This window comes from Coregonus lavaretus (genome assembly GCF_964263955.1).
Source record: "Coregonus lavaretus genome assembly, chromosome: 3".
NCBI lineage: Eukaryota > Metazoa > Chordata > Actinopteri > Salmoniformes > Salmonidae > Coregonus > Coregonus lavaretus.
This window is the reverse complement of record NC_139990.1, coordinates 55122303-55134352: the sequence shown is the minus strand read 5'-3', so window position 1 is coordinate 55134352 and position 12050 is coordinate 55122303. Positions and strand designations below refer to the sequence as shown.

Genomic DNA, 12050 nt, shown 5'->3' with positions numbered 1-12050 from the left:
GTGTGATTGTTCTTTAACGTATGTATATAATTATTTTGAGTCACGCCACTAATAAGAGACAGAAGCCCCACTTAGAGAAACGCACGTAGCCCTCGTGATAAACCAACATGACACTGAAATATATATATATATATATATATTTTTTTTTGGGGGGGGTAGATCAGCTTAATATTGCAGATAGATTGTAACTTCCATCAATGTAATTGTCTGCATCACTTCCAATCCCCCATGTTTATATGTATATATATATATATATATATATATATATATATATATATATATATATATATATACACACATATACATACATATATATACACTGCTCAAAAAAATAAAGGGAACACTTAAACAACACATACTAGATCTGAATGAATGAAATAATCTTATTAAATACTTTTTAGTTGAATGTGCTGACAACAAATCACAAAAAATTATCAATGGAAATCAAATGTATCAACCCATGGATCAAATCAAATCAAATCAAATTTTATTGGTCACATGCGCCGAATACAACAGGTGCAGACATTACAGTGAAATGCTTACTTACAGCCCTTAACCAACAGTGCATTTATTTTAAACAAAAAAAGTAAGAATAAAACAACAACAAAAAAAAGTGTTGAGAAAAAAAAGAGCAGAAGTAAAATAAAGTGACAGTAGGGAGGCTATATATACAGGGGGGTACCGTTGCAGAGTCAATGTGCGGGGGCACCGGCTAGTTGAGGTAGTTGAGGTAATATGTACATGTGGGTAGAGTTAAAGTGACTATGCATAAATACTTAACAGAGTAGCAGCAGCGTAAAAAGGATGGGGTGGGGGGGCAGTGCAAATAGTCCGGGTAGCCATGATTAGCTGTTCAGGAGTCTTATGGCTTGGGGGTAGAAGCTGTTGAGAAGTCTTGGAGGTCTGGATTTGGAGGTCCATGGAGGTCTGGATTTGGAGTCACCCTCAAAATTAAAGTGGAAAACCACACTACAGGCTGATCCAACTTTGATGTAACGTCCTTAAAACATGTCAAAATGAGGCTCAGTAGTGTGTGTGGCCTCCACGTGCCTGTATGACCTCCCTACAACGCCTGGGCATGCTCCTGATGAGGTGGCGGATGGTCTCCTGAGGGATCTCCTCCCAGACCTGGACTAAAGCATCCGCCAACTCCTGGACAGTCTGTGGTGCAACGTGGCGTTGGTGGATGGAGCGAGACATGATGTCCCAGATGTGCTCAATTGGATTCAGGTCTGGGGAACGGGCGGGCCAGTCCATAGCATCAATGCCTTCCTCTTGCAGGAACTGCTGACACACTCCAGCCACATGAGGTCTAGCATTGTCTTGCGTTAGGAGGAACCCAGGGCCAACCGTACCAGCATATGGTCTCACAAGGGGTCTGAGGATCTCATCTCGGTACCTAATGGCAGTCAGGCTACCTCTGGCGAGCACATGGAGGGCTGTGCGGCCCCCTAAAGAAATGCCACCCCACACCATGACTGACCCACCGCCAAACCGGTCATGCTGGAGGATGTTGCAGGCAGCAGAACGTTCTCCACGGCGTCTCCAGACTCTGTCACGTCTGTCACATGTGCTCAGTGTGAACCTGCTTTCATCTGTGAAGAGCACAGGGCGCCAGTGGCGAATTTGCCAATCTTGGTGTTCTCTGGCAAATGGCAAACGTCCTGCACGGTGTTGGGCTGTAAGCACAAGCCCCACCTGTGGACGTCGGGCCCTCATACCACCCTCATGGAGTCTGTTTCTGACCGTTTGAGCAGACACATGCACATTTGTGGCCTGCTGGAGGTCATTTTGCAGGGCTCTGGCAGTGCTCCTCCTGCTCCTCCTTGCACAAAGGCGGAGGTAGCGGTCCTGCTGCTGGGTTGTTGCCCTCCTACGGCCTCCTCCACGTCTCCTGATGTACTGGCCTGTCTCCTGGTAGCGCCTCCATGCTCTGGACACTACGCTGACAGACACAGCAAACCTTCTTGCCACAGCTTGCATTGATGTGCCATCCTGGTGAGCTGCACTACCTGAGCCACTTGTGTGGGTTGTAGACTCCGTCTCATGCTACCACTAGAGTGAAAGCACCGCCAGCATTCAAAAGTGACCAAAACATCAGCCAGGAAGCATAGGAACTGAGAAGTGGTCTGTGGTCACCACCTGCAGAACCACTTCTTTATTGGGGGTGTCTTGCTAATTGCCTATAATTTCCACCTGTTGTCTATTCCATTTGCACAACAGCATGTGAAATTTATTGTTAATCAGTGTTGCTTCCTAAGTGGACAGTTTGATTTCACAGAAGTGTGATTGACTTGGAGTTACATTGTGTTGTTTAAGTGTTCCCTTTATTGTTTTGAGCAGTGTATATACATATATATACACATATACATACACATATACATATACACACATACACACACACATACACACCCACATACATACATACATACACATACATATCCTTTAAAAAATATATATATATTCCCCTTTATTACTTTCCAACCCCGCCACCCTTTCCCTACTTGGAGTAAACTAGTGAACAACAATGCTTAGGCCTCTACTTCCAGCTTATACTTACTATCTACATTTTATGGACACAGTCAATTTTACAATAATTACATTTTGTTTGTTCTTTCTCCTGAACTTCTTCTACTCTCAACCTCTCCGATCATTTTCATTAAGCCCATCCGGTTTGCTTCTATATGCCATATCTTTCTAACTGTGCTCCTTCACAAAAGCTCCCAACCTACAACCTATACACTTATTATGGACACAGCGTGCCTACATTATTAGTTATCATGTTATTGTTTGTTGTTAGTTGTTATTAGTCCCATCCTTCAACTCCATTCAACACCTCCCATCTATCTTTTAAAACCATCCATATAGGATTTCTATATGCCATATATATTTCAACTGTACTGTGATGTCTTACAAAAGTTGTGAACCTTTCTATTCTCATTGTTTCTACAGATTGTGAATTGAAAATAAATATTTTTGCTAATAGTATTATTATTTTATTGATCGATTGACTATGACTTTTCAGATCACCCAGTAGTGCTATCTGCAGGGTTAGCTCCAGGTAAATATTGCAATCCTTTAGCCATTCCTGGACCTGTGTCCAAAAACAAGCTACAAATGGACAGTACCAAAACAAATGATCTAATGATTCTGTCTCTTCGCAGCAAAATCTGCAGAGCTGGGAAGATTGTATCCCCCATATAAATAGCATTCTATTGGTAGCAAGAATTTTGTATAATAATTTAAATTGAACGATTCTAAGTTTTGAATCCGGTGTCGTTTTGCATATCAGTTTATAAACACTATGCCATGGGATCAGTACGTCAAAAATCTCTTCCCAACTATTTTGCAATCTATATGGGACGGCTGTCAATCCTTTGGTCCTTAAATGAAACTGATATACTTTTTATTTATCACAGTTTTCCTTAACCAATTATGTTCTTTAATGCAAGGCCGACAGACAAGTTCCTTACTTTCTCCCCCTTCCACTTTCCTCTTCCATTTTTGCGGTAAGGCTGCAATTATTTGGTTGTAATTTTGGGTAGAGCAGACATTTCCATATGTTTTTGTTAGCTGCATGTGCGACATAACTCCACCAGTCCTACCGATGATATCATTTACAAAGATTATACCTTTTTTTCATTTTGTCAAAAAAAAATTTTTGTCAATTAGTATATTTGAGTTTAACCACAATATTTGTTGCATTATTTGTTCTGTCGTTTCTGGAGGATTAAATTGAAATTGCAACCAACTTTCTATGGCTTGTTTTAGAAATAGTGATATCTGGGAGATTATTTCCTTTTCAAATAACTGAAAGTGAGTGGTTGTAATCTGAATAAAGGGAAAAAGGCCATTCTTGAACATTGGGTGAGACAATCTTACTAATTTGCTAGAGAACCAGTTCGGATTTACAGTTTTTTCTGAATGCTTAAGCGCTAATCGTGAATCTTGTAGCACAATTTCTAAAACTATTAATACGTATAGCAAAACCACTCACTGAGTTTGCAAAACTAAAAGCACAAACACTGCTTTGCACTCAGTTTACAATTTTGTAACACACACTTTGCAAAACTGTAGGCACAATTCACTGCACAACACTCTTTTTGCAGAACTTTAAACACAACTCACTGCTTACACTCAATTACCAAATTTCCAACACACTCCTAGCAAAATTATACACATGTATGGCTATCATTAACACTATTTTGCCAACTGTCTGGCACACTTGCACATGTGAAAACTGTTGTAGATAATTAGTTCACTTTGCAATCAGCCTAAGCACTATAAATAAGCCACATGTAAGCTGTCTGTGTGGAGTACAATGGAAGGAGCAGTAAGAGGGAGAAGAGTGAGAATCAGAGGAGGCCGAGGAGGCCGAGGGAGAGGACGTGGAGTTGAAGAAGTTGGAGGAAGAGGACGTGGAGTTGAAGAAGCGAGAGGATTAGAGGAAGTTAGAGGAAGAGGACAAGGAGGAGCAAGAAGAGGACGAGGAGGGGAAAGAGGAAGGGTAAGAAGAGTAAGAAATAGAATAACTGATGACATCAGAGCTACAATAGTGGACCATGTCATCAACCATGGGATGACCCTGAGGGAAGCTGGCCAACGGGTTCAGCCTAATTTGAGCCGCTACACTGTGGCAAGCATCATTAGGACATTTCGAAATGAGAATCGGTAACTACTTTGTAGCACTGCCATACTCTAATGAGAAACACAACAGTACCATACATGCAAAAATACTGAAATTGTTACTTTACAGAATTGCTAGACGTCCAGATGTTGGGGGCAGAGGAAGAATGTTCACTCCAGAGCAAGAGACCCATATAGTGAACATGGTGATTGCCAATAATGCAATAAGACTGCGCGAAATACAGCAGCGCATAATTGATAATGACACCATCTTTCAAAATATACACAGTGTAAGTATTTCTGCACTAAGTCGTGTACTTGCGCGCCACAGAATAAGAATGAAGCAAATTTACAGAGTTCCTTTCGAGAGAAACACAGAACGTGTAAAGCAACTGCGATATGACTATGTGCAGGTAAGCTATAGTGTCATTGGTTCTGAATTTGGAAGTGCATACTGTAGTGCTGTGCATGGGCCTGATGTGTTGCATTTGTTTTGTCTTGTCCAGAGAGTGATGGAACTAGAAGCAGATGCCATGGGACATGAGCTACTTTTTGTAGATGAGGCCGGTTTTAACCTCAGTAAAACCAGGAGACGTGGCAGGAACATTATTGGACACCGTGCCATCATCAATGTCCCAGGACAACGTGGTGGTAACATAACCATGTGTGCAGCTATAAGCCAAAATGGTGTTGTTCACCATCATGCAACCTTAGGCCCATACAACACTGCACACATTATTGCATTCCTGGACACCTTACATGACATGCTCACTGTTCAGAGACCAGAGCATACCCGATATGTCATCATATGGGACAATGTTAGTTTCCATAGGGCTGCTTTGGTCCGCAACTGGTTTACAGACCACCCATTCTTCATGGCACTCAACCTCCCTCCATACTCTCCATTCTTAAATCCCATCGAGGAGTTCTTCTCTGCCTGGCGCTGGAAAGTGTACGACCGCCATCCTCATCAACAGGTAGCCCTTTTACAGGCAATGGAGGAGGCATGTGGAGATATTGACCAGGCATCATGTCAGGCCTGGATACGGCATTCAAGGATATATTTTCCCCGGTGCCTTGGACTGGAGGATATCGCATGCGATGTGGACGAAATTTTGTGGCCGGACCCAGAAAGACGACATGATGTAGGCTGATTGTTTTTCTTTTTTTTGTGAAATTACTATTTTGTGTTCTGACTTTGTCTTGGTTTTGATGAGTGTGAATAAACACCAATACTTGAAGTTTGGATCCTTGTATGTTTACATGACACTATGACAAAAGTATGACCTCAAATTGACATCTGTACACAGAGAAAGCAAAAGCCAGATGTGTTTTGTATTCATACCATCAGTGTGTAGTTGGCACATTGTGTGCTTAGTAGATGATGGCTTGTGTTTACTGTTTGATACGAAAACACCATTTTTAAGAAGGTGTGAAGAGTTAATCTAGCTGTGTTCGCTTTTGCAAGAGAACTACAATGTTTTGATAATTGGGTGAAAGGTTTTCTTATTTGTGTGTAGAGTTTTGCAAAAATAGCCAATAGTTACAAAAAATGTGCTTAACCAATCAGAAAAAACTGTAAGTACAACTTTTGTATGACTGAAGCTTTTAGTGATAGGTCTAATGCTTTAATATTTAATAATTTTGTCCTCCGTTTAATTTTGTCTGGCTTGCCGTTCCAAATAAAATGGAATATTTTTTTCTCATATAATTTAAAAAACTGTTCGCTAGGCGTAGGCAAGACCATAAGCAAATAGGTAAACTGGGATAATACTAAAGAGTTAATCAGGGTGATTTTTCCACAAATAGACAGGGATTTACCTTTCCATGGTAGCAAGATCTTATCTATTTTTGCTAACTTTCTATTATACTTTATTGAAGTGAGATCATTTATTTCCTTTGGGATATGTATTCCGAGTATATCCACATCACCATCAGAACATTTTATTGGTAAACTACATGGTAATGTAAAATTGTATTTTTTTGTGATCCAATACGTAATATAGTACACTGAAAGATGTTATTCATTCACTTAGAGAGGAGTGATCATGTGTGTTGTATAAACTTGACTATGTATTTGTGTCTGTATATAAGGAGAGCTTGGAGTCAGGGCAAGTAGCTACTCCATGGACCAGCTCGGCTTTCGTTACTTCATGTAATAAAAGTCTATCTTGATTATACAAAAACTCTGGGAGAACTTTTGATTTTTAACAAGTATAGTGATATTAATCCACAACATAATAAGGGAAGGAAGATTTCCCACAAGACCACCACCGTTTATACAAAGCACAGCTAGTTTCACCAGTCCAAAATCTGAACAGAAACATGAATAACTACAACTATTCTAGAGCTCAAGCAATCTCTTATTGTAAATATGTGAACAACAGTGTGTAGATTTGATTTCCTAATACGTCTGACTGAACTGACTGACAGCGTTGTCTAAAGTTGCACGACAGCAAACGTTAAGGTGCTGAGTGCATTCTCTCCCTATCTAGGTTTTACACAAAGACATGATTCTCTCTTAAAGTAATCCTACTGAGCAACTTACAGTAAAGTACTGGCCTAACACTATGCTTGAGATCTTCAGCGCACAGGGGTGCTGTCAGTCCACACAGTCGGGTATATATAGAGTTTATAATGCATCTCTCAGTGGTGTAACTTGGACAGTGTTCCACCCTTTGTGGATTGCAGAGAATGTCAAAGTCAGTACTTTGTTAACTCCACTGAATGTTGAGAAATAGGGAGTCTGGATGTTGTTAGTTCACTAAAGATGTGCAACTGTAGCGCAGCAAAAACGTAGGCCTAATATTATTGCAAAAGGAAATCAGCATTTGCCATGATAGTAATAAAATAAATTTTAACATAAAAAAAGACACACTGAGGTTTCCAGCTAAATTCGTCACTCTTGGATTGGGTAGTGTTTGCTACATACAAAAATGGTGAAGGGAAAGTTCTTAAAGATATGATTTAGCTGCAGCAAACTCTCTTTAAGGGTGACACTAACCGTTATCTAACCGTTTAACTGAACATAATGGAGGTCCCTTCCCCAGTCTGTGTGAGAGGGGAGTGGAGAGTGGATAGAAAAATATGTATTATTTGCAGGGTCTCTGACCTTGGAGCCTCCAAACCTATGGCCCATCGTATCTTAATAGCACCATGGTTCTCTGAACAGTCAACGCAAAGCAAATATGTACAACCTGATGCATGATGAGCACTGTGAAATATAATTTCAAATAAATAAAACAATGATTAAAGGATCAAGTAAAGATGGAGATATGGCTAAGGGATCGACTAGAGAGGATGGAACCAACATGATTATGGGTGTCGAAATTAAACCCCCCCCCACACACACACAAAAAAGATAAGGAATCACCCCAAGTCTAGGTTTTCTGGTCCACCCTTATTTCAACAGAAAGGGCTAGACGTTATGCATCAAGGAAAATACCTTCATGTAACATAGAACCAGCATAACCACAACAGATGTCAGCAGCGTTCAGTATCCTGTTCTCAAGAAAAAACCCACGCTCTAACGGTAGCTACTTCCGCCCTTTCCTGTTATGAACTTGCCAAACCTCTGGCAGGTGCATATTGGTTAGGAGTCAATGTGAGCTTATGGATGCATGTCCCTGTGCGGCTCTCCTCTTCCCTCTTGCTTTCCATCTCCTGGTCCTGGTTCTTCTCCCAGTCTCGTCGTAGTGGCTCATCCTCTCATGTATTTTCTCCTCCCCAACTCCCAACCCAGTAAAACCTTAATTTAAGGCTTTTAACCTCTGTTGTTTTTCCCTGTTGCCTCTGGTCTCTCACCCCCCTCCCCTAGTGCCTTGTTCCCCCTGCAGGGACTGTGGCAGTCCCACGTCCTCCTCCTGCCCCTAGTTGAGAAAGCATCTACATTTCCGGGCCCACAGTTGCAGTTGAGCTTGCTTGCTGGGTCTTCGATGGGAAACTTGTAGTCGTAGGTGAGCTCCTCGCCCCGGGAGACTTGCGCAGGGCGAAGATGACGATGTGCTTCTGGCCCTCCACATTGATGACGCGTGAGTAGCAGTTGGGCTCGCATGAGTGGTTGATGAAGCGCGGCATTGCCGTGCATGGTGGCGTCCACAACGTCAAAGTCATCGATACGGAACATGTAGCAGCCGATACCCAGTGGAGGAAGGAGGGAAAAGAGACAGGGGACTTAGTTTTAGTTTAAGGAACATGTATTATGTTGGTATCAATAACATTTATTCATTCAATCCCACAATTAGTGGATTTTAAAAAAGTCCACCAACTAAGGTCTCGTTGGGACGAACCATAGGGTTTATGTTGTCTCCTCAACCACACTCTGAACTGATTGATCTCACCTTGCCATCGTAGTACTTCTCCCGCTTGTCTGTGAGCACTGAGCGAATGACGATGCCAGCATACTCGATGACCATCTCCTGAGCGTCGATGTTCCTCTTGCAGAACAGACCTCGCTCGTGGATAGCAGACCTACACCAGAGATCAGAGCGAAATGTCAGAAGAGGCTCAAGCATGAACAAAGGTTTCCATAGCTAATCTCTTTGGCTATTAAAATGATGCAAAGGATCAGATTTTGAATTGTATTTAAATGATCTGATCCTGAGTCAATGGGAATTCATGTTACTCATTTTGCAGCAGAATAACAGACTTCACTATGACGCTTCTTGAGGGGGACTTAAAAAGGGAGAAACAGGAAATACAAACCATGCCTCTGTCCCTAGTTTGCTGTGACAGCTGTAGAGAACCACAGTGATGGCTTCCTATCCAGACAGGCCGCAACTGACCTATTGTGGGGTCAGTTGGCCCCCCACTGAGAAACACATGAGCTTTGTCCTCAGCCCCTAAGGGGGGACCAGGACTAGTTGTGTGCTGACCTGTCCCAGCTAACAGCCTCCTTAGATGTCCTCTCCAGATGTCTGAAGCGCATGGCCATCGGGACCTCCAAGCTAGTGGCACGTCTAGGAGAAAAGGGATAAGCAGAGAAGATGACGATGTGCTTCTGACCTTTCAGGTTGAACTCTGAGATGAGTCTCTAAAGACTCAAAGCTATAAGAGGGTAGAACACATTTTTAACGTTGCTTGTTAGGGGGAGGTAGTTACAGAAATGACAGAATGGTTAAGTCACAGCTATAAAACGATTGTGGAAACCTGTAGTTGTATAGCTGGCTCCTTTGTTACTCATCAGTCTGAATGAATACATTGATATGTTATGTCTACCAACTTATAAGTGGATCATTTGTTGATGTGAAAGTTGGTTTTTAAAGGAATGTACGACAAGTTCTAAGAATGTTCCGCTGGACAAGATCTTTCATGGACTAGCTCCTGCAATATTTAAGCCAGTTTCCTTTTTTAAGATGTTAGCATTAAGCTAGCTTCCTTTGTGATTACCAGCATACAATAACTCTATAATCTGACCTTGTGGATTTGAGTGGGACTTCATCCTCCTCCTCATCGTAGGGGTTGATGTCAGGGAGCTGGCGGTGCTGGGAAGCCAGGAAGTTGAACATGTCGAAGGTGGACTTCCTGTAAAAGAAGACAGGAACAAGGTGTTACGTAAAATTTTACAGTATGCAGGCTTAACTTTCTTTATCATAGTTTTTTTTTGCCCAGCACTGGTGTAGAATTTGGGATGTGCACATCACCCACACATTCTTCATATGTTAATGAATGGAGCAGCATAGACGTCATACAGGTCTTATTTCTAGCCTACTCCGACTGTGGAGGTGGAGATGATACTCACATAGAAACACAGCCAGACACAGACACATCCATTGTTCCTCTAAACCTAACAGCTGTCTACATTCAAAACATATATTTCACCAATATTCCACACAGAGAGTCTAGCTTCCACTTTGAGGTTGAAAACCACCTACAGAGGGGAAAACCCAGATTCTCTAGAGATTTGCTAGACTTTAGTGGTATGGGTTGACCAACTGCAAGGTAAGGACAAAGTAATACCTGTTCCCACCATTAAACTTGTAGTTATTCACCAATTCTCAGAAATTTCCAAATGAATACGTTTTTATTTATTAAACTTCTTCCAATCTACGACTCATGATACCTAGGAAGTATTGGTGAAATGTTTACAAGATATGTAAGATGAATCTGTAAGACAACTCAAACTCAATTTCCAGATTACATTCCAAAATAATGACTTTCCTTCTATTTCTATATTTAACTTCCAGGGCCCCTGTAGTGGACAGAACACCAGGACACTGACCTGAGGTAGACCTCGGAGCTGGCGCAGCCGGAGGGGTTGACAGGAAGGTCCTCCTCTTGACTGATCTGTTTAAAGAAGCGGAAGGCGTGGCTATGGCAGCGGCCGGCCCCCTGGAGCTGCTCCACCAGGAAGACCACCGTGTCGTGGAGCAGGCCCAGCATACGGGCACCTGTCATCCCAGAGAAGGACAGCTGCCTCAGCCTGGCCCCCGGCCGCGCCGCTTGGACACAGTCTATCGCTGCCCTCCAGGCCACTGATGAGGGAAAGGAGAGGGAAGAGGAATGAAGAGAGAGAAGTGTAAGGTATGAGTAACACAGGATAACACACAAATGTAATACATATGGAAACTAGCCTACATTTACTGCTAGATGGTTTATTACACAAGAGAAGTTCATTCTAGCCAAGTACGAGAACAAGTATATTTCAAAATCGTATGTTGAGTCATATGTAGAAATAGTGGGTATTTGTGCAGAAATCATTGCCTTGAGAATTGGGTAACGCAATTATTTATAAATGAACACTCTACAGATAACAGACACATGAAGTCTATTTATTTGCTCTTCCCTCCCTGAAACCTCACCCTCTATGCTGTCTGCCTTTACACTGAAGCCGTCGTCGCTTTGATCTCAAAGCAGAGGTAGGGCTGGTCTCGGCTGGGGGGGCACTCATCGTCCTCGTCTGAGGGCAGCAGCTCATCATCTGAGCACGATACAGCACCTGACAGGATGGAAATACCTCAGGGTATTTTCAAATCAGGCAGACATGTTTACAGAGTACAGGTATAAGAAGTATCAGTCATCATAATCCAAGTCATCGTCATACAGACATACTGTTCATACGGCACCATTACACATAAGTACCTGAGTATTTGTTCCAGTCAGTCAGGGCACTGCGGCCCACTGTGTCCCAGTTCTGTTGTTTACCCATGTCCCCCCCTAATCGAGGTATAGCCAGGCGGTCCCAAGGCCCTGGCCTGTGAGGAATACAACAAAAGAAAACACTGAAATCGACTGGATACAGGCTGTATATCACTCACTGTATCAGATACACACTTCTGTTAGGACAGAAATGCAGTGATGACAATTGGAGAGCATCCTGCAAACTAGGAGCTGTATTGTAGATTGCCATAACCGCCACCACTCATTTACCAATCTCAGTTATAACTTCAAAAAAGGTTACTATGCATGACCTGCTCTTTATAGTT

General features: G+C 42.2%; 1 long non-coding RNA gene across 1 annotated transcript; it reads right to left on the bottom strand.

Annotated features, from left to right (window-relative positions):
• Positions 1–9508: 9508 nt before the first annotated feature.
• On the bottom strand, positions 9509–10869 carry LOC311111054. The gene is made up of 3 exons (XR_014610744.1): positions 10847–10869; positions 10042–10149; positions 9509–9584 (listed from the first exon to the last, which is right to left on the bottom strand). It is a non-coding gene; the product is annotated as an uncharacterized lncRNA (long non-coding RNA).
• Between the last annotated feature and the right edge of the window lie 1181 nt (positions 10870–12050).